At 52.4% G+C, this 19657-nt stretch overlaps 1 long non-coding RNA gene across 1 annotated transcript; it reads right to left on the bottom strand.

Moving 5' to 3' along the window:
- Window positions 1-484: 484 nt before the first annotated feature.
- On the bottom strand, window positions 485-13722 carry LOC138915947 (uncharacterized). Its single transcript, XR_011422462.1, has 5 exons — window positions 13478-13722; window positions 11096-11255; window positions 9748-10024; window positions 9323-9459; window positions 485-4427 (listed from the first exon to the last, which is right to left on the bottom strand). It is a non-coding gene; the product is annotated as an uncharacterized lncRNA (long non-coding RNA).
- Between the last annotated feature and the right edge of the window lie 5935 nt (window positions 13723-19657).

Below are 19657 nucleotides of genomic sequence, written 5' to 3' on the forward strand. Positions count from 1 at the left end.
CTTCGGTGGCCTGGGTTCGGTTCCTGGGCATGGACCTACACCACTCTTTGGTGGCCATGCTGTGGCAGCGACCCACATTCAAAATAGAGGAAGACTGGCACAGATGTTAGCCCAGGGCAAATCTTCCTCAGGGGAAAAAAAAAAGAATAAGGACATAGATGATTTGAACAACAGGATTGACAAACTTCACTTAATGGTCATATGTAGCACACTGCACCCAGCATCTGAAGAATATGCAATCTTTCTGAAACACACGTCTACCAGAATGGCTAAAATCAAAAGGATGACGGCACCGAGTGTTGGCTAATACGTCGAGCAGCTGCAGCTCTCATACCGTGCTGGGGGGAGTGTAAAATGGTACAACCGCTTTGGGAAATAGTGTGGCAATTTCTTAGAAAGATAAACATACGTCTACCCCACGACCAGCAAGTCCACTCCTAGATATTTATAGCAGAGCAATGAAAAAAAAAATAGACTTGCCAAGGATGTTCAAAGTAGCTTCATCCACAACAGCCAAACTGGAAACAACCCAAATGTCCAGGAAAGGGTGAGTGGACAAACCATCACATATCCACATAACAGAATGCTCCTCCGTAATAAGAAGAAGTAAACTCCTGATGTGCACGACAACATAGGAGCATCTCATAGGCATTGTGCTGAGTGACGGAAGCCAGACACAAGCTATTATACACTCATGCGCCCCAGGGTGATGTTTCGGTCAATGACAGGCCACATATCCGATGCTGGTCCCATGAGATCAGCACCAAAGAGCCTAGGTGTGCAGTAGGCTATACCATCTAGGTTTGTGGAAGAACACTCTGTGATGTTTGCACAACGACGAAATCGCCTAGTGACGCGTTTCTCAGAATTATCCCCGTCGTTAAGTAATGCATTACTGTACACTGTACGATTCCATTTATAGAGGAAATTCGAGCACAGGCAAAACTAATCTAGGTTGCCTGGTTACTGGGACAGGAAGAGATGGGTGGCTGTGGAGACAGACTTGGAAGTGACACGAGAGAACTTCCTGAGGTGGCGGAAATGTTCTGTAACTTGACAGGAGTGAGGGACTACGTGGGGGCATGCATCTGTCAGAACTCCCGAAGGGGACACTTGAAACCTGCACACCACACTGTGTCTGCCTCATAAAAAATGACCCCTCGATAAAAAACTTCACACAGCCCTTACGAAAACTGAGCTACGAAGCAAGTCGCAACCAAGTTCAAAGTTACAATATGCACAGGATGTTGTCTGACCAGATTGTGATTAAGCTAGAAATCGTGACAAAATGATAACCAGAAAAGCCCCATGTGTTCTCGCTTTTAAAATATGCTTCTAAATAAACCACAGCTCAAACAAGAAATCATAACGGAAATTAGAAAATATTGTGAATTACATGATAAGGAAAACACAACATGATAAAATAGCAAGAGTAACACTAAAGAATAGAAATAGGGAAATAAATTCCAAACAAGCAGAAAGAGAAAAATAAAATAAGGGGGGAAAAATCCCACTAAATCAAATAACCCAGAAAAGCTAGGATGCATGGAAAAAGCAGGATAAATAGTAATTTAAAAGTAAGATAATATCAATAGTGCTAAATATATCAATAATAACAATAAATGCAAGTGGTTAAAACTCAGATTAGAATTTTTTTTTTTAGTATGCTTTTTGGTGAGGAAGATTGGCCCTGAGCTAACATCTGTTGCCAATCTTCCTCTTTTTGTTTTCTCCCCAAAGCCCCAGTACATAGTTGTAAGTCATTCTAGTTCTTCCATGTGGGATGCCACCACAGCATGGCCTGATGAGCAGTGTGTAGGTCCACGCCCGGGATCCGAACTGCTGAACCCTGGGCGCCCAAAGCAGAGCACGTGAACTTAACCACTCAGCCATGGGGCAAGCCCCCAGATTACAATTTAAAAGACTGTTATATGCTGTTTACAAAAGACACACTAAAAGCTCATAGAAAAGTTGAAAGCAGGGATGAAAAGAAAAGAAATATTACCCCTTAGAAAAGTACCGTAGGTTTACTAATGTCAGTCAAATAAGGCATTCGCACTGAAACCATTATTAGACATAGTGGATTGCTACAAAACAATAAAAAGTTCTTTATAACAAATATAACAATTCTAAACCTGAATATTCCTAATAAAATAGCTTCATAGTACTTAATATAAAAACTGGTAAGACTACAGGGGCAAATGGACTGATTCACCCATTAAAAATGTGAGATTTAAACAAAAAAAAAATGGGGCTGGTGCTGTGGCTGAGTGGTTAAGTTCGTGCACTCCGCTTCGGTGGCCCAGGGTTTCACTGGTTCGGATCGTGGGCATGGATGTGGCACCGCTCTCAAGCCACGCTGAGGCGGCGTCTCCATGCCACAACCAGAGGCACTCACAACTAGAATATACAACTATGTACTGGGGGGATTTGGGGAAAAAAACCACACACAAAAAGTGTGAGATTTCAACACAGTTATGTATCATAAAAAGGATTCCGTGTCATAGTCACATTCTCCAACCACGATGCAAGAAAATTAAAATTCAGTGAGCACATTGACAGAATATCCACACACGCAGAAGTTAAAACACAACCACCTCTCTAAATAATTCACGATGAAAATTAAATCATATTGGAAAAACTCCTAATGGAAATTTTAAAATGTTGAGAGTTGAATGATAAAATATATATATATATATATTACACAGCAAAACTTGTGGAAAGCAACAGATTTATAGCTTTAAACGATGATATTAGAAAAGAAGAATGGATGAATATAAATGAGCCACTGTGTCAGAGAATAAACCTAACGCAAAGGAGACACTGAGATGGGGAGACCTCCAGGAATCAAGAATGGGGTGTTAGCTGGAGGTGAGGGCAGCCTGGGGTTCTGGGCCAGAAGTCCCTCAGTGCCTGGCCCCAACCCCTGCTCTGGGCACCCGGATCTGGAGGTGGTAGGCGGAGGAGCGTGGACCGAAAGATTGCACTGTCTGACCGCTAAGGCATGTGGCCACCAGCCCTAGGGGTGGGACAGCCCGGCAAAGAGATGCTTATAACTCCGCGTGGAGCTCCGTGTGGCTCCAAGAACTGGTGGCAGATGGCAGCTCAGCCCAGGCCAGATGGGCCACATGAGTGAGTGAAAGTGTGTGGCTGTGTCCTGCCTCTCTGCCCCCCATCTCACCTTCTGGGTGTCTGACGTCTGTGTCTCCGTCTGTGAGTCTCTGAGTCTGTCCCTCTCTGTCTCTGTACCCTCCAGACTCAGCATCCTGCCAGCTCTCCTCTCAAGCTGTGTCGCCATCACCTGGTTCTGCCTAGCTTGGACGCTTTTGCTTTCTCTCTCTCCCTCTCCCCCCTAGTGTCCATGTTTCCGAGTTTTACTCCATGTTTTTCTGATTTTTTTTTTTTGTCACCGTCACTCCATCTTCCCACTGCTGCCACTTCCTGTTGTTGACTCTTTATCATCTCCTCCTGGCTGTGTCCCACTCCCGTTCTCTACGTCCCTAGGCTCCATGTCTCAGGGCCAAAATCTCGGAGCCGAGGATGAGGTGCCCTTTCCCTGCCCAGAGATCTCCTGGGAGACAGTGGGAGAAAGGAGTGAGAGGGAGGGTGGGCCGACCTGGCCAATGCGCCTGGCCTCACCTGAGGACTCGGTGGACTGGGAGACTTCCCACAACTCCCGCCTGAGCGGCAGGACCGGTCTGGAAGAGGGAAAGGTGTGAATGTGAGATGATGTGCGCAGTGGGGTGAGTTTCGAAACTACGTGTCTGAGGGCGCAGAGAGATGAAGTGTGGAGGGGGCGAGGTCCAGAAGAGGGGTCCCCGCTGGTCATTCTCTTGACCAGAGACTCTGTCCCTACCTCGCCCTCCTGAAGCTTCCTGGGTCCTCATCCTGACCCTTGAGCTCTGGCCCCGCCCCAAAGCCCTGATTCCTCCCCTTTGAGCTCTGACTTCGCCTCCAGGAGTCCAGGCCGATGCTGGGAAAACTCTCATCATTAATGGCACGGAGAGCAGCCCGCCCTGCCAGCCCTGGCAGATGGCCGTTTGCAGGAAGAAGGACTCCACTGTGCGGCTCCTGTTGCATCCCCAAGGGGTGCACACTGCCTTTTGCTGCGAGCGCAGGGCTGGGGGCGTGGCCTGACTCAGGGCGGGGCCTTCCTGGGTCGGGCAGGACCGGAGGCAGAGCTTCAGCTCAGGGGCGGGGCTTCATTTCGGGGGCGGCGCTTCATCTTGGGGACCGGGCCTGAATAGAAAAGCAGCGCGTTTTCTTCACCTGTGAAAAGGAGCTTGGCACAAAGTTGGAGAGCAGGCCTGGACTGGGAATGGGTCTGCAGCTGGAACTGAAGATGCAGTTGGGCTTGAGGATGGAATTGAGATGGGGCTGCAATCCAGGTGAGAATGGAGATGAGGATGAGGCCGTCAGGGGGTGGGCTGTGAAGAATAAAAGAGGTGTGAGACAGCATTGTGAGACGCAGCCCACCCCATCCGGCCCCACTAAGGGAGAGAATGCTTCCAGTGAAACTACAACGTGCTATTGAACTCAAACACATCCAGTTTCATAGATGTTGAAAAGGAAGTCGGAGACCGGATGAAATACAGTGGTATTATCTCCCATCTGCGAGTTCGGGAAACTGAGGCCCAGACTGCCTAAGACGCAATCCCGGGTCCACGCGGTAGTGCTGCTGGTGGTGACCCCTCCCCAGGAGATGACGCCCACCCCCTTGAAGGCGGCCAGCGGCTGACGGATGGGCCCCGGGGAACAAAAGCAGAGCCCCCTTCTTCAAGGTGGAAACAACCCGGGGGTGCAACTCCTCCTCCAGGGCTCCCCGGGGCTCAGGCTGGAGCGGACTCAAGCCAAGAACACCCTGTATCCTTGCTCGGCGACATTGCATCCTTCTCTTGAGCTACCTACTCTGCCTCTCTATTGTAATAACATACTTTTTTTTAAAGATTGGCAAGTGAGCTAACATCTGTTGCCAATCTTCTTTTTTTTCCTTCTTTTTCTTCTTCTTCTCTCCAAAGCCCCCCAGTACATAGTTATATATTCTAGTTGTAGGTCCTTCTGGTTGTGTTATGTGGGACACCGCCTCAGCATGGCCTGATGAGCGGTGCCATGTCCAGGCCCAGGATCTGAACCAGTGAAACCCTGGGCCACCAAAGCAGAGTGCGCGAACTTAACCACTTGGCCACGAGGCCGGCCCCTCACAAGGATATCTTTCACAAGAAGCCAAATCTCAGGTTTGCTTCAGCGGAAGGGCACCTAAGACACACAGCTGGTGGGTGACAGCACCAGGACACCCTCTTAACCACAGCTTTAGGCAGCTTTCCAACTTCTCCTGCCCTGCCACCTCCGGGCCATGCAGCCCATTCGCAATGCCACCGTCCCCGAGCACAGGGGCTTCAGACAGCCTCTTGGCTTTATATGTTTCTTGAGACAGAATCACTCCATCACTCGTGCAACTTCAGGGTAAATAGGTCAGATTTCTCAAGAAGTTTAACTTTACTTACCCTTGGCCCTTCCTTTGCAATCTCTTTTTCATTCTCTTCTATTAAGGCTGGGCAGCAACAGAACTATTTTTTTTTTGTAAAGATTGGCACCTGAGCTAACAACTGTTGCCAATCTTCCTTTTTTCTTTTTCTGCTTTTAATCCCCCCCAGTACATAGTTGTATATTTTACTTGTGCGTCTTTCTAGTTGTGGCATGTGGGAAGCTGCCTCAGGTGGCCTAACAAGTGGTGCCATGTCCGCGCCCAGGATGCGAACCGGCGAAACCCTGAGCCACCAAAGTGGAGTGCATGAACCACTCAGCCATGGCGCCAGCCCTGAAACAGATTTTTTAAAAGTATATTTGAGGGTGCCAGCCCCGTGGCTGAGTGGTTAAGTTTGCACGCTCCACTCCAGCAGCTCGGTGTTCGCTGGTTCAGATCCTGGGCGTGGACCTAGCACCACTCATCCAGCCACGCTGTGGCAGTGTCCCACATAGACCCAGAAGGACCTACAACTAGAATATACAACTATGTACCGGGGGGCTTTGGGGAGAAAAAGGAAAAAATAAAATCTTTAAAAAAAAAATGTTTTAAGTATATTTGAGTGGAAATGACAGATACAAAAGATCAGCAAAGATAACATATATATCATTGGAATCCATGAGAGGGAAGGAATAAATGAAGTCAAAGCAATGAAGAGAACAAATATTTAGGGGACGGCCCGGTGGCGCAGCGGTTAAGCGCACACGTTCTGCTTTGGTGGCCTGGGGTTTGCTGGTTCGGGTCCCAGGTGAGGACATGGCAGTGCTTGGCAGCCACGCTGTGGCAAGTGTCCCACATATAAAGTAGAGGAAGATGAGCACGGATGTTAGCTCAGGGCCAGTCTTCCTCAGCAAAAAGAGGAGGATTGGCAGTAGTTAGCTCAGGGCTGATCTTCCTCAAAAAAGAAGAACAAATATTTGTAAAAACCATACTTCAAGACAACTTTTGGAAAAAGAACACGGGAATCTAGGCGTAACATAAGCCAAAAACTGATACCACTGGGCACACACGAGCACATGCTCACACACACTAGCTCACACTCATATACCCGTGCCAGAGAATAAGAGCCCCCAGAATGCAGGTCTGGAGGTTACAGAACTGTGGCCCTCACGTTCGCACGGGAGATGAGCACGGAAACGCAGGCTAATTTGGGGACTGTGACCCAAAGAATGTCCACTCTTCCCTTTGTCTGTTTCTTTGGTCCCGCGGAAGATACTGGGCAGGGAGGGGCCGTGGAACAGGATGCTCCCTCTTGGCTCTGAGATCTCAGAGGACAGCCCTAGAACGTGGGGGCCGGAGACTCAGGGAAGAAAGTGGGGCAGCAAGAGTGACAGGCAGGAGAGGGGCAGCTACAGAGACTGAGCCTTGAGGAGGGGCATGTGGAGGATGTCCATGCCAGGTGTTAAAAATGAGTGTGGACGGAGGAAGGATAGAGACTCAGAGAGGCAGAGAGAGAGACAGACAGACAGAGACAGACACAGAGACCGAGAGGCAGAGACCACGGAGACAGAACGGCAGGGGTAGGCAGAGAGGGAGAGGCGGAGAGACAGCACAGAATGAGGGGGCGTTGGGGAGAGGACGGCAGAGGGGGCCTTCAGGGACCTCAGAGCCAGGCTGGGACAAAGCGGGTGTGGGAGGCAGAGAGCACCCGACCTGCCAGCTCCAGAGTCCGGGGCGGGGCTGACGGCCTGCCTCTTCCTGTGGGGGCTCCGGGGGCCTTATGAGCATCCCTAGCCTGGGGACAGCAGGCACACTGGGTGGGGTGTCACGGGCAGCCTGATCACAGCCCCGTACAGGGTTCCTGGAGCAGGAGCAGGGACCATGGACCCAGGGAGGGGACCTGACCCAAACCAGAGGCCGCAGATGCTCCCCAACGGCTCCCTCTGCCCTCCCTGTTCTCTCTGTCCCCCTTGCAAGTGTCTTGGTCTCTTTCACACTCTTCCGTCTCTTTGTTTCTGCAGGTCTGCGCTGTGCTGTCTTCAGCTTCCTCTGCTCTCTGCCTGGTATCTCTCATTCTACGTCTGTGTCTTTCTGTTTCACTTCCCCCTTCATTCTCTCCTTTGGACCTCAGGGGCCGAGGGCTGAGTTAACCTTATTCCCGAGTTCACGGACCTCTCAGTGAGCATTCCATGACGGGCCCCTCCACGCCGTTCACATTCACATGTTCAGGCTTTGACTCACACCCTCAACGAATAACTCATGTGTTCCCGCTCGTCCCCACAGTCCACTCCCCAGAGGCAGCCTTCCAGTGTTTCCAGCGTTTTCTGTAGGGCACTTGATTGTGCTCACAGAAGGGGTATCTAGGGGCTGGCCCAGTTGCATAGTTTCCTAGAAAGACCCCGTTGCAGACCAGCACACTCCCTGGGCCACCCTACTGCACAAGGCGGGCAGACAGAGCGAGAAGAGTCAGTGGGGACCCGGGGTCTGCCTGTGGGACCCCAGCTTTCAGACCTGGGCTCACAGATCATACATGGCGAGTCCCCAGCTATGGGGAAAGAGACGGCTGTCTCCAGAGACCACTCCCAGAGAAGGTAGGCAGGGATTTCAAGGGAAGGGAGAGCGGCTCACGTCCTGGCCACTGGGGATGGGATGCAGGGTCCAGGTTCTGCCCATGGATGGTCCCTGCAGACGGGTCAGGGGGAGGAGGAACAGGATCCATCTCCGGGACACTTCCTCCCTCAGGGCTCATCTCCGCTGTCATCCCTCCCAGGAAGCTTTCTCTGATGACACCCTCCTCTCCCCAGGGCACTGGGGAGCCATGGAAGGTGGGTGAGCAGGGGAGGGGCAAGGCCAGTTCTGAGATTAGAATGACCCCCTGGGCCAGGTGGGGACGGACTGGACAGAGAGACTGAGGGCCGAGAGCGTGTGAAGAAGGCTGGGGTGAGGGTCCAGGTGGGAACAAGGCCTGATCTGGGGCTGGGAGGATGGGACAGAAAGCAGGGACGTCAGTGAGAGTCAGGGGGCAGGAGGGACGAGCATGGAGGGAGGGACCAGAGGGAGAGCTGCTGGTGGACGGAGGAACCAGGGGGAGGAGAAGGAGCAGGTTGGGTGGGAAACGCTGGGCTCAAGTAGGACTTGGTGAGAGTGTGTGTGTGTGTGTGTGTGTGTGTGTGTGTGTGGTGAGGGGTGTAGACATCTCCTTGGGGCTGCTCAGCTGACACTCAGACCAAAGCTCAGGATCATCCTTAGTCCTCGCCGCCTCTCACTCCCACTGACACTCCGTCAGCGAATCCTGTGGGCTCCCTTTCGAGGTACCCAGAGTGGACCCCATTTCCCCTCGTCTCTGCCACCACCGTGCTCAGCCTCATCTTCACACCCTACCAGGCCCGCTGCCTCTCCTCACCCCTGGACACTGACCCCACAAGGACGCCAGAGAGGCCTGTGAACACCCAACCCAGACCCTGTCCTGCTCCTGCTCAGTACCACCCACCCCTCCCGGGTCCCTCAGAGGAAGAGCAAAGTCCTCCCCTGGCCCCAAGGAGGCCCCGCAGGACCGGCCCTTTCTTCCCCGAGCTGTCACCTCCCGCCCTCTCCCCTGCTCGCTGGGCTCCACCCACACTGGCCTCACTGGTCCTCACACACACCAGGCCCACATCCCTCGGGGCCTCTGCTGTTCCCTCTGCTCTTCCCCCAGACAGCACGTGGCTCACCCTCACCTGCCGCAGGTGTCTGCCCAGCCTCACCTTCCACACGAGGTCACCCCTCTCATCACACCGGCCACCTCCCTGGCTCTGCTCTCTCTCCTCCCGCCCCCACAGCTCCCTCACCTCCTGACACACAAGGAGAGAGGCTGCTCACCACGCAGGTTTCCTTGCCAACCTCCAAGGGCCCAGCACACGACAGGAACTCTGTCACCATCTCGAGGGAGCTTTTGGCACACACATCATTAGACAGGAGTGTGAGGTCCATACACGGAAGTTCATCTGGGTACATCACTATGAACCAGGGAGATAAAGTGCTGTGGCCGACCCATGTGTCCCCAGCCCTCCTCCCTCAGACCCGGGAGTCCAGGCCCAGCCCCTCCTCCCTCAGACCCAGGAGTGCAACCCCCAGCCCCTCCTCCCTCAGACCCAGGAGTCCAGGCCCCAGCCCCTCCTCCCTCAGACCCAGGAGTCCAGGCCCCAGCCCCTCCTCCCTCAGACCCAGTGGTCCAGGCCCCCAGCCCCTCCTCCCTCAGACCCAGGAGTCTGGGCTCCAGGCTGCAGGTCTGGCCCCCAACATACACTTATCTGATCCAGTCCCGCTTCAGCGGGAGGCACAGCAGAGGCTCCACAGTGCGGGTTCCTGGGCGGGCAGGGCCAGGACCTGCACGGCGGCTGTGAGCCGAGTGGGCTGCACCAGGCGGAGCAGCATGAGGTCGTGGCTGCAGTCGTCTCCTGGGATGAAGATGTTCTGCTTCAAGAGGCTCAGCTTGAAGTCAGGGTGTGGGAAGCTGTCACTGACCTGGAGGAACTGGACTGTGTCTTTATCCTCAAACGAGTCACAGCACCCCAGCCAGACCTGGTCATCGCCGGGGAGAGAGGGGGACGGAGGGAATGAGGGGGGGAAGGGGGAAGGGAGATGGGGCCGGGGAGCCTGGGGGAGGGTCCAAAGCAAGAAAGAGAAACAGAGACACAGAGAGACAGAGAGAGCGAGCCAGAAAGATACAGAGTCACAGAAAAAACAGACAGTGAGTGAGAAAATAAAGGGATGTGACAATGTTAAAAATACAGACAGAAAAAGAATAAAAAAGAACAAGTGAGAAACAGAGAAGAGGAGGCCAGGGAGGGGGAGTCAGAGTGGGGGGGGCAGGAGGTGATGCAGGGGAGGAGGGGAGGCCTGAGGCGGCTCAGCGGCAGCTGGGGCTGTGGGGCTGGTTCCCCAGCAGCTGGGTGGCCTGGCCCCCCCAAGGCCAGCGTCCCCTCCCTCCCCAGCACCTTCTCCCTTTCTCCTTCTCCTTCCACCTTCCTCCATTGCCCCCACCCAGTGCCAGCTGAAACCAGCCCTTCCCTGTGTCCCCCTGGATGAACGACGCCCTGGAGGGAGGGGCTGGGCAGCGTGAGAAGCACCCCCATATCCCACCTGCTGGGGATGATCCCTTCCTTTTCTCTGGGGGTCCCCCCCAGTCCCATCCTGGGGGTGAGCGTGCTCAGCAGTGATGGGAGAGAGGGAGTGAGGCAGAGAGATGGAGGGTGAGACACACAGTGACAGGGATGGCAGCTGAGAGACCCAGAGATGGACAGAGACAGGGAGAGACAGAAGAGAGGGGGAGATAGAGACAAATCAAAGTCACACAGAGAGACACACAACAAAGTCAGTTACTGAGAGACACAGAGACAGGACAGAGGGAGACACAGGAAGACAGAGAGCCGGTTGCACGGGGAGACACAGAGAGACCAGGCAGCCATGGCAGGGCTTCCCCGGGGCCGTCCAGTCCCAGCCCCGCCTCTCTCCCTGGGCCCTGGACCAGTGCCATCCTTCTCTCCCTCAGCCCCCAGCCTCCCCTGAGGTTATCCCAGGAGAACGGCCCTGGCTGACCATTCCTGTGGGAGCACAGACGCTCCCCCCGCCAGACCCCCTGATCCTACTCACTCGCTCTTGCAGTGGGCGGCTGCGAGCACCCACTGGGGATGCACCAGGACACCCCCGCACTGGAAGTCAGTGTGACAGTACACAGCCACCTGCCAGGGTCTCGGACGCTTCTCACACTCCCAGTCTCCTATGACCCGGGACTGGACGAGGCCCACGACATCTGTAGAGGGGATTGCCTTGGTCAGAAGGGTGGGTGTTGCCTACGGGGCCAGGGGACTGGGCTAGGAGAGGCAGCCGTGCTGTGGGGTTGGGGTGACACGGGGGCAGAGGACCAGGCTGGGGGTCTGGGGACATGGGCAAGGGGTGTTGGGAAGGACCCGGAATTCTGGAGCCGTCCCTGGGATTGGGGGGTGGGCGGCTGGTCCTGGGTGGGGAGACTTGATGCTGACAGCAGAGCTGACCCCAGGGATCAGGATAGGAGATGACAGGACAGCACTGGGGCAGGCATCGAGGGTGGGGGTCGGTGATTTGGGGCCTTTGGCTGGGGGACAGGCAGCTGTGGGGGAGGTGTGGGTTCAGAGAGGGGGAAGGGGTTCTAGAAACCAGTGTTAATGACCCCAAGGGAGAGCGCCATTGGCTGGGAGAAGAAGGATTTGGGGCGTTTTAAGGAGTCTCAGGCTGGGAAATCATCTATGCCCGGGGTGGGGTTTTAGGGTCATGAGGAGGCCTCAATATTTAAGGGACAGTGTTGAGAACTGACTGCTGGATGGGAAACGTCACCGAGGCATGGAAGGACTTGGGGGCTCAGGAGCCAGAGCACTGGGCCCCAGAGAACTAGGAGGCAGGAGGGGATGATCAAGGTCCCAGGGTCCAGGGAGGAGGCGCGTCCTTGGAAGAACTGGAGAACCCCAAAGAGAAACACAGAGATGGCCCAGGCTCTGCCTGTCTGGTAAAGGAGAATGTTCTGGGAGTAACTGGGAGGAAGCAGGGACCCAGTGTGGGAGTGAGGAATGTGACAGCGTGGAGAGCGGCAGAATGTTTTGGGCTGGGGATGGGAGAGATAGAAAAGAGCCTGGTACACTGGTCTAGGGTGGATGGTGGGCTGCGTGGCATGAGGCTGGGGTGCCAGCTGAGAGGGGAAGGACTTACGGGGAGGTGAGACCAGCATGAGACTCAGTGCCGCTCCACTCCTGCATCTCCTGATACTCATTAGTCCATCCCAGGGACACAGCCAGGCACAGGGCCAGGAACCACGTGGTGAGCAGGCAGTGAGCTCGGAGCTGGGGAGCCTCCCTGGGGAGCCTTTAAATGGTCTCACACCCCCAGGGTCCCGCCCCTGCCCTACCAACACCCGGATGTTGGCCAAGGCCCTGCCCATGATTCCAGGATGTGGACATGCCTCACCTCCACCCCCAAGGCTACGGAAGGAATGAAATAGCCTGAATGCATAAGATACTAGGTTTCCAATAAGTTGGGTATCTCAGTTTTTTCAGTAAAACCAGAGCAGCTCACGTGGGTCCAGCACCCGCCATGTCAAGCCATTGATCAGATCTTCCCCGTCTCCCGGCTGAGGAACAGGAGAAGCTCCCAGTGAGAGAGACAGAGTGGTCACAGACACTCACAAGTTAAGCCCATAAGGAATGAGGCAAAGGAATCTATTCAGTCAGTGGTCTGAACCCCCTCTCCCCACACACACACAGACCAGGTTCTCCAGTGTCACCCTGTGGGGACAAATGTGCCTCAGGTTTCGTGAAGAATCCCTGGATCCAGTTCCTCATTCCCATCCTAATCCTCTTCCCCAACATCAACCAACATCTAGAACAATTCAACCCACTAAACTCAACCCAACCAACCATAATGCCACACAACTCCAAGCCAAGGCAAGTGAACCCATCCAACTTAACCTAACCCAAGACAACCCCACAGCCTCCCCATTCAAAAGCAACACAAACCCAAACCCATCCTCCCATCGCCACACAAGCCGATCCTAATCTCCAAGACTACTACCATTCCCGATTCAACTCCCATGTACTTCCCATCCCAAATCAAACCAAACCCCGGACCATGCCCTCCCACAACAGCCCCCACATCATCCAGGCCGGGCCAATCCAACTCTACTCAGCCCTGTTCCCAGTTCCAACCACAACCACAACTCCACCCCCATTCTGACTGCTCTTCCTACTCCATCCCCTAACCCTATCTCCGGCGTTTTCCCTGGACCAACGAAATCCAAACCCAAGCCCATCCCGCTCCTGAACCCGCCACATCCCTCTCTCATCCCTGGGAACCCCCTCTCGGCTCCGACCGCACGGCAGTCGCTGCCCCGCCCTCCACGCCTGGACACACCCCGGTGTCCATCAGGCGCCCGGGGGGTCCTCGTTACAAGCTGTGGCCGCGATCACGCTGGCCTTGGCAAAAACGCAACACGTGGAGGAGACTCACTGGGCAGCGCGGAGGACCTACAGCAGACCACACGTTCAGGCCACTGTCCCCTCCGTCCCGAAGCCCCGGCGGTCGTCTCGTCGGTCTCCAGCACCCTGCTACCGGCGCGCCCAGGGCAGCGCTTCCGGGCGCCTCACCTGACACGTGGCTACGTCAGACGGCACGCACGCCACGCCCACAAGGGGGCAGACGGGGGCAGCGCCGAGGCGCGCACGTGTCGTGAGGCTGTGGGCGTGGCTAGTCGCGACGACATGACGTCATGGCGGGGCAGGATGAGGCTAACAACGCAGACATCAGAGCATGCGCTACAGGGTGCGCGGGTGTTTGGAGCCATTGCGCTTGCGCAGTTTGTGCTGGCCTGGCTGAGTCCGCGGGGAGCTGAGCAGGTGCGTGGTTTCCCGCGGAGCGTGCATAGTAGTTGGAAAGACCAGAGTGGGCAACCTTGAGTCCCCACGCTGTCGGGGAACCTGGACGTCCAGTTACTACCTCTTATCAGCCTGGAACCGATAGTCCCTGCTCCTACCTCTCAGATACAGAAGCGTTCCAACACGTGCGCGCAAACACACACACAGACGCACGCTCGCACACACGCTGTTCTAGCCCCAGGCTGCAGCACTTGCCTCCTCAGGATACAGCAGTCTGGGACCCTCTCCCAGGACCCACTCAAATGCAGGAGTCCAGACTCTCACCCTCTACCTCCCCCAAGATCCCGGAGTCTGGGCTCCCAAACCTCCACGTCCCCCAGTCCAGAACCCAGGAGTTCCCACTCGCAGCCACATTCCTTCGGGACTCTGAGCCCTGCCGTCACACCAGGTTTGGCAGTGGGCTTCAGACAGCATCCAGTGTGGGAAAGGGAGGGAGGGACCGCAACTGAAACTGACACATTCAAGAGGGCCGCGGCGAGGCTGAGAGCGCGGCACACACTCCTCACCTCCCCAGACCTGTCTGTCTTGTGCCACTGGGAGAAGAGTACAGGAACCCAGAGAACAGGGTCCTTTTCCTCACCCTCTGTCTCCTTGCTACGCCCCGCTCTGCCTACATATTCTTCACCTATGCCTTTCCTTCAATTTCTCTAGGAGTCCCTGATGAGTTTTTTCAACGTTGCCCTCTTTCTTTGAAAACTTATCTTTTCTGCAGAACTGTACTCCTTTTGTCTCCCCAGCTCCTTTGCTATAGGTCCCTAAAGAGAGAGGGTGGCAAAGAAGAGGGTAAGGAGTTTTCTGTGATTTGGGAGGGAGGCAAGGACACTGGATACAGGTTCAGACATGTGGTCACTTGGTACCGGTCATTCAAGGCCACCCGTCTGTCACAGATAATAAACAGATGTGGCCGCTAGTATTTATGACACACAGACTTGGTCCCAGAGTCTGGACATCTCAGCCAAACTCAGTGTCATACAATGACATGAATGTGGCCATACTGGTTCATGGACGTGCATACATGAGCAACCAGCCTTCCAAACTTAGGTACTGACATGGACAGCCCTTTAAGCTGAAATTCACTTGACATGTGCACAGGTTGCTACTTCAACAGTCACAGCACAGACTTCACATGTATATGTAAATATGGACGGCTAAGATGGGCGCATGCATACACACACATACACATGCATGAAGCTTTGGACATAAAAGCTCAGACATAAATTCACAGTCTCCAGTGGATGTCTGGACATCCAATGTCGCAGATGCACACACTTGTACACAGGGTCCAGGCGTAAAAGGTGGGGTCCTTAATAACACAAGGGAGAGGCATTATGCACTCAGGCCCCTAAAGACATGTTCACAAACATGAGTCTATGATATGGTGGTTATATCCAGAATTTGGCTTCAGAGTGCTTCTGTTTCCTTATCTGTTAAATGGGAGTTGTTGTAAGGGTTAAATACTTGTGTGTGTGTGTGTGCGCGTGTGTGTTATAATGCCTGGAACATAGTAACTGCTTAATAAGTTTAGTTACTTTAATCAAAAATGCATGATATTTTATGAGACATGTATTTGGATTTTTATCTTGTGGGCAGAAATATGGCCAAAGTCAGACATACATGATAAGATAGTTAAGGTCAAAACTTGATTCATCCACAAGCCGCTTAGTGGTGATTCAAAGTTGCAGGCACAAACCCAGAAGCCGAGCACTCAGATGTGGACCCACTAAATCAGACCCCAGGGCTAACCCCTGGACACAGGGCTGGCCGTGAAGGTGAAACACACATAGCGAGAGACACAGGCAGCCAGGACGGGACATATCCATCCATCTCTAGATGAGCCCTCACATCAGACACTTGGTGTTCAAAGTCACTCATTGGGTTTGACCTATGGGGACACGGTTCACACGTGCAGGCAGGTAGTAGACAAGTAGAGCCTTGCACATCTACCACCCACACACACACCTAGAACTGGACTATGCACAAGAACCAAAGAGATTTTCAAGGTCAAAGGACTATGAGCTTCTGTTCTGGGAAATATGGGGGTATCCTCTCAAGGTCAAAGCCACATTTATACACACATACAGCAACATTAGGGCAGGAATTGCACATAGAGATCAAAGGACCACATTCTGCCCCCTGTTGTTGGAAACTGGACCTAGGAATACAGTGAGCAGGGGACACAGATGCGGTGGGTGAGGGGTATGAGGGAGAAAGAGTGAGATTGTCTTGCGGGGAGAGGTGAAGGCTGGAAGCCAAATGACTTTGGGAGAAAAGTCTCTGTGGGTCTGTCACGTGTCTTCAGAGCAAAGGATGAATACATTTTCACTCTGGACTGTCTATCAAGGTTGTTTGTCTGCCAAGCAGCCTTGCATGGTGGTATCGCCCCCAGAGAAAGCTTGTTTACTGTCCAAGATAATAAAGATAATATCTCCCCACAAAAGATCTGTTTACTGTCCAGGACAATAAATATAATATGTCCCTCCACAGCAGTTTTGTTTGTGGCCCAGGATAATAAGATATTATCTCCATCGGGAGACAAAGGTTAGGAGACCTTGCTGGCAGCCCCCTTACAAGATTGATTCCTAAGCTCAAATGCTCAGCTGTGGCACAAACCACAGAATCCAACTTGGCTGCTCCGATCACCCCTGTGGGTTGGCTGGGCAGGGCTCCACCGGGATGGTTCATCTCTGCATGAGTGTTGACTGATTTTGCTCGGGAAGTTGAATTAGGCTGGAGGGTCCTCAATGGCCTCACTCAGAAATCTTAGCCCTTCAGCCGGGATATTTGGAAAGCTGGGGCCTCTTTCTGCTCAGACCCTTTCATCCTCGGTCTCATCACATGGTCTTCCCTGCAGACAGTTAAACTTCTTTGCTTTTTTTTAATTGAGTTAATGATAGGTTACAATCAGTTGACCTTCTTTTACATGGCAGCTCAGGGCTCCAAAAGGAGGAAAATGGAAGCCACAAGGCCCCTAAGGGCTATTCTTGGAAACTACGCAATGTCACTCCCAGCCATATTAGCTTGGTCAAAGTAAGATACTTTCATTTCAGCCTAAAGGACCCCCTCTAGCACTTCTTGTAGAGTAGGTCTCCTAGTAATAAACTCTCACATCTTTTGTTTACCTGGGAGTGTTTTAATTTCACCTTCACTTTCGAAGAATACTTTTGCCGTGTATAGAATTCTTGATTGACTTTTGCTTTAAAGGCTCTAAATACATCATTCCACTGCCGTCTGGCCTTCATGGTTTCTGATGAGAAATAGCTAATCTTATTGAGGATCTCTCGGATGTGATGAGGGGCTTCTCTTTCTACTTACAGGATTCTCTCTTTGTCTTGGGCTTTCAACAATTTGACTAAAATGTGTCCTGGTGTGAATCTGTTTGAGTTGATCTTGCTTAGAATTCACTGAGCTTCTTTGATGTACAAATTCATGTCCTTCACCAATTTGCAAAGTTTGGCCATTATTTCTTCAAATATTTTTTCTTTTCCTTTCTTTCTTTCTCCTCCTTCTGGGCTCCCATGATGTGTTGGTACACTGGCTGTTGTACCACAGATGCCTCAGGCTCTGTTCATTTTTCTCCCTTCTTTATTCTTTCTGCTTCTTAGACTGAATAATTTCACTTCCACATCTTCAAGTTTAGGCATTCTTTCTTTGCCTATTCAGATCTTCCATTGAAACCTTTTAGTGAATTTTTCATTACACTTAGCGTACTTTTCATCTTCAGAATTTCTATTTCACTCCTTTTTTATCATTTGTACCTCTTTATTGGCATTCCCTATTTCTTCATACATTGTTCTCCTTAGTGCTTTGCTTATGGTTTCTTTTAGCTAAATGGGCATATTTAAGACAGTTGAGTTCACGTCTTTGGGTGGTAATCCCAATGTCTGGGCTTCCTCAAAGCTGGTTTCATAAAATTATATTTTCCCTGTGAATGGCCCATATTTTTCTGTTTCTTTATATGCTTTGTAGATTTTTGTCAAGAATTGGACATGTTAGTATTATGATGTGCTGGACAAAGCTGGAAATCAGATTCCCACCCCCCGTCCTTAGAAATGGTTGAGTTTTGCTTCTTGAGGGCTGGAGTCCTTTCTGTCTGTTCCAATTTATTGGACTTTTCCAAATCATTTTGAAAACCCTGTATTCCTTGTTGAATGTAGTCACTGAAGTTTTGGTTCCATTATCTCTAAGTCAGCCTGTGACATAACAGAGGTTTCCTTGAATCCTTAAGATATCTCTCACGCATATAGATGCAAAACTCTCAACAAAATACTAGCAAACTGCAGTTGGCAGCGTACGAAAAGCATTGTACACAATTATACCCAATTTTTAAAAGGGGGTGTGTCTCTTTGAGTCTTCCTATAGCCTCCACCAGGGAAGCCCCCAATGCTTAAGGAGCTGAGAACAAAAGGAATCACCAAACAGATCACAATTCATGACCCCAATTTTGCAGGACAAGGCCCTCACCTTTTGCCCTGGCACTCACCAGCCACTGCAGGAGCACGACTACTGTCCCTACAGCTGTGGCTGAGGAACGAGGATGGGAGCTGGTCCCCATGCAGTACTCTCTCATTGAATTCCAGCAACCACTACCTTCATCAAGCAGTCCCGAGCGGCTGTAACTGTCTGATCAGATTTTAGAGTTCTGAAATTGTTGGTTCTGATCATCCTTTATAGTTTAACGGTCATTTTGGTGGAGGGACTAACCCCGGAAGCGTCCTACTCTGCCATTTTCCAGGTCACGGTGGAGCACACTGGAGACTCAGGGCTCTGGAGTGGACATAGGTTGTAGGAAGTCATTCTTTGCAAGGTGGTTTTTGAGGTGTGGGGCTGTCCTGCCTTTTTTTCTTCCTCTCTTTATCTCCATGACTCTCAGTCTCTTTCTCTGGGCAGCTCCTACAACCCTACGGCATTCGTGGTGTTCATGCATGGTCTTGAATCCACTGGAGAAATCATCTATGGCATTGCCAACTGGCCCAACATCCACACCAGCCTATGCCTGTTCACTGGCTGGATGCAACAGAGACCACACAGGATAAGGAAGGACAGTCCCAACCAAGGATTCGGTCAAACCACAAATCCATCCTGATTTGGGGTTGCCGACGTCAGTGCCTCACCCCAGTCCTCAGAAATCCTGCTGTTCTGACCCCCACTATAAATGACATTGTTAGATTATCCGATAGGGCTCAAGTCTTGCAGATAAACAAAGGCACTCTTTGCAGGAAGAATGTCCCAAAGACGTGCAGATCACCTCTCAGGAGTCCAGGGAAAAGGCAACATTTCCCTTTAAGCAAGATCTATCCTCTACCAGACACCCTCCTTCACGGGGTTGTTGTAGAGAATTCAGTGCAGGCATGTGTGTAAGGCACTAGTACGTGCCTGGCCCAGGGCAGTCCCCTGTGAGGGCGTGCCAGCACTGCTGAGTGCTTAGTGTGTGGCAGGCACGGTGCTCAGAGCTTACAGATGCTCACTTGAGCCTCACAACAGCCCTGTGAGGTGGGCACTACTCCTTCATTTCACACTGGAAGTGGTTGTCACTCAGAGAATAGCGGACATAAGGTCAGGGTTACTCTGAGGGAAGGGGACTCCAGACACCATGATCAATCACCAAATGCTAATCAATTTGTTGTGATTTGATGCCCCCACCCTGGAGAGGGTGGGGCGGACTTTCATCAACCCCCTCGCTCAACCCTCATCATTGAGATTCTCTCCAAACCTCCCCCCACCGCACCATCCCCTCAGGCTCTCTCTGTGTCCTCCC

The sequence above is a fragment of the Equus caballus genome, chromosome 10, assembly GCF_041296265.1.
Source record: "Equus caballus isolate H_3958 breed thoroughbred chromosome 10, TB-T2T, whole genome shotgun sequence".
NCBI classification, from domain to species: Eukaryota; Metazoa; Chordata; class Mammalia; order Perissodactyla; family Equidae; genus Equus; species Equus caballus.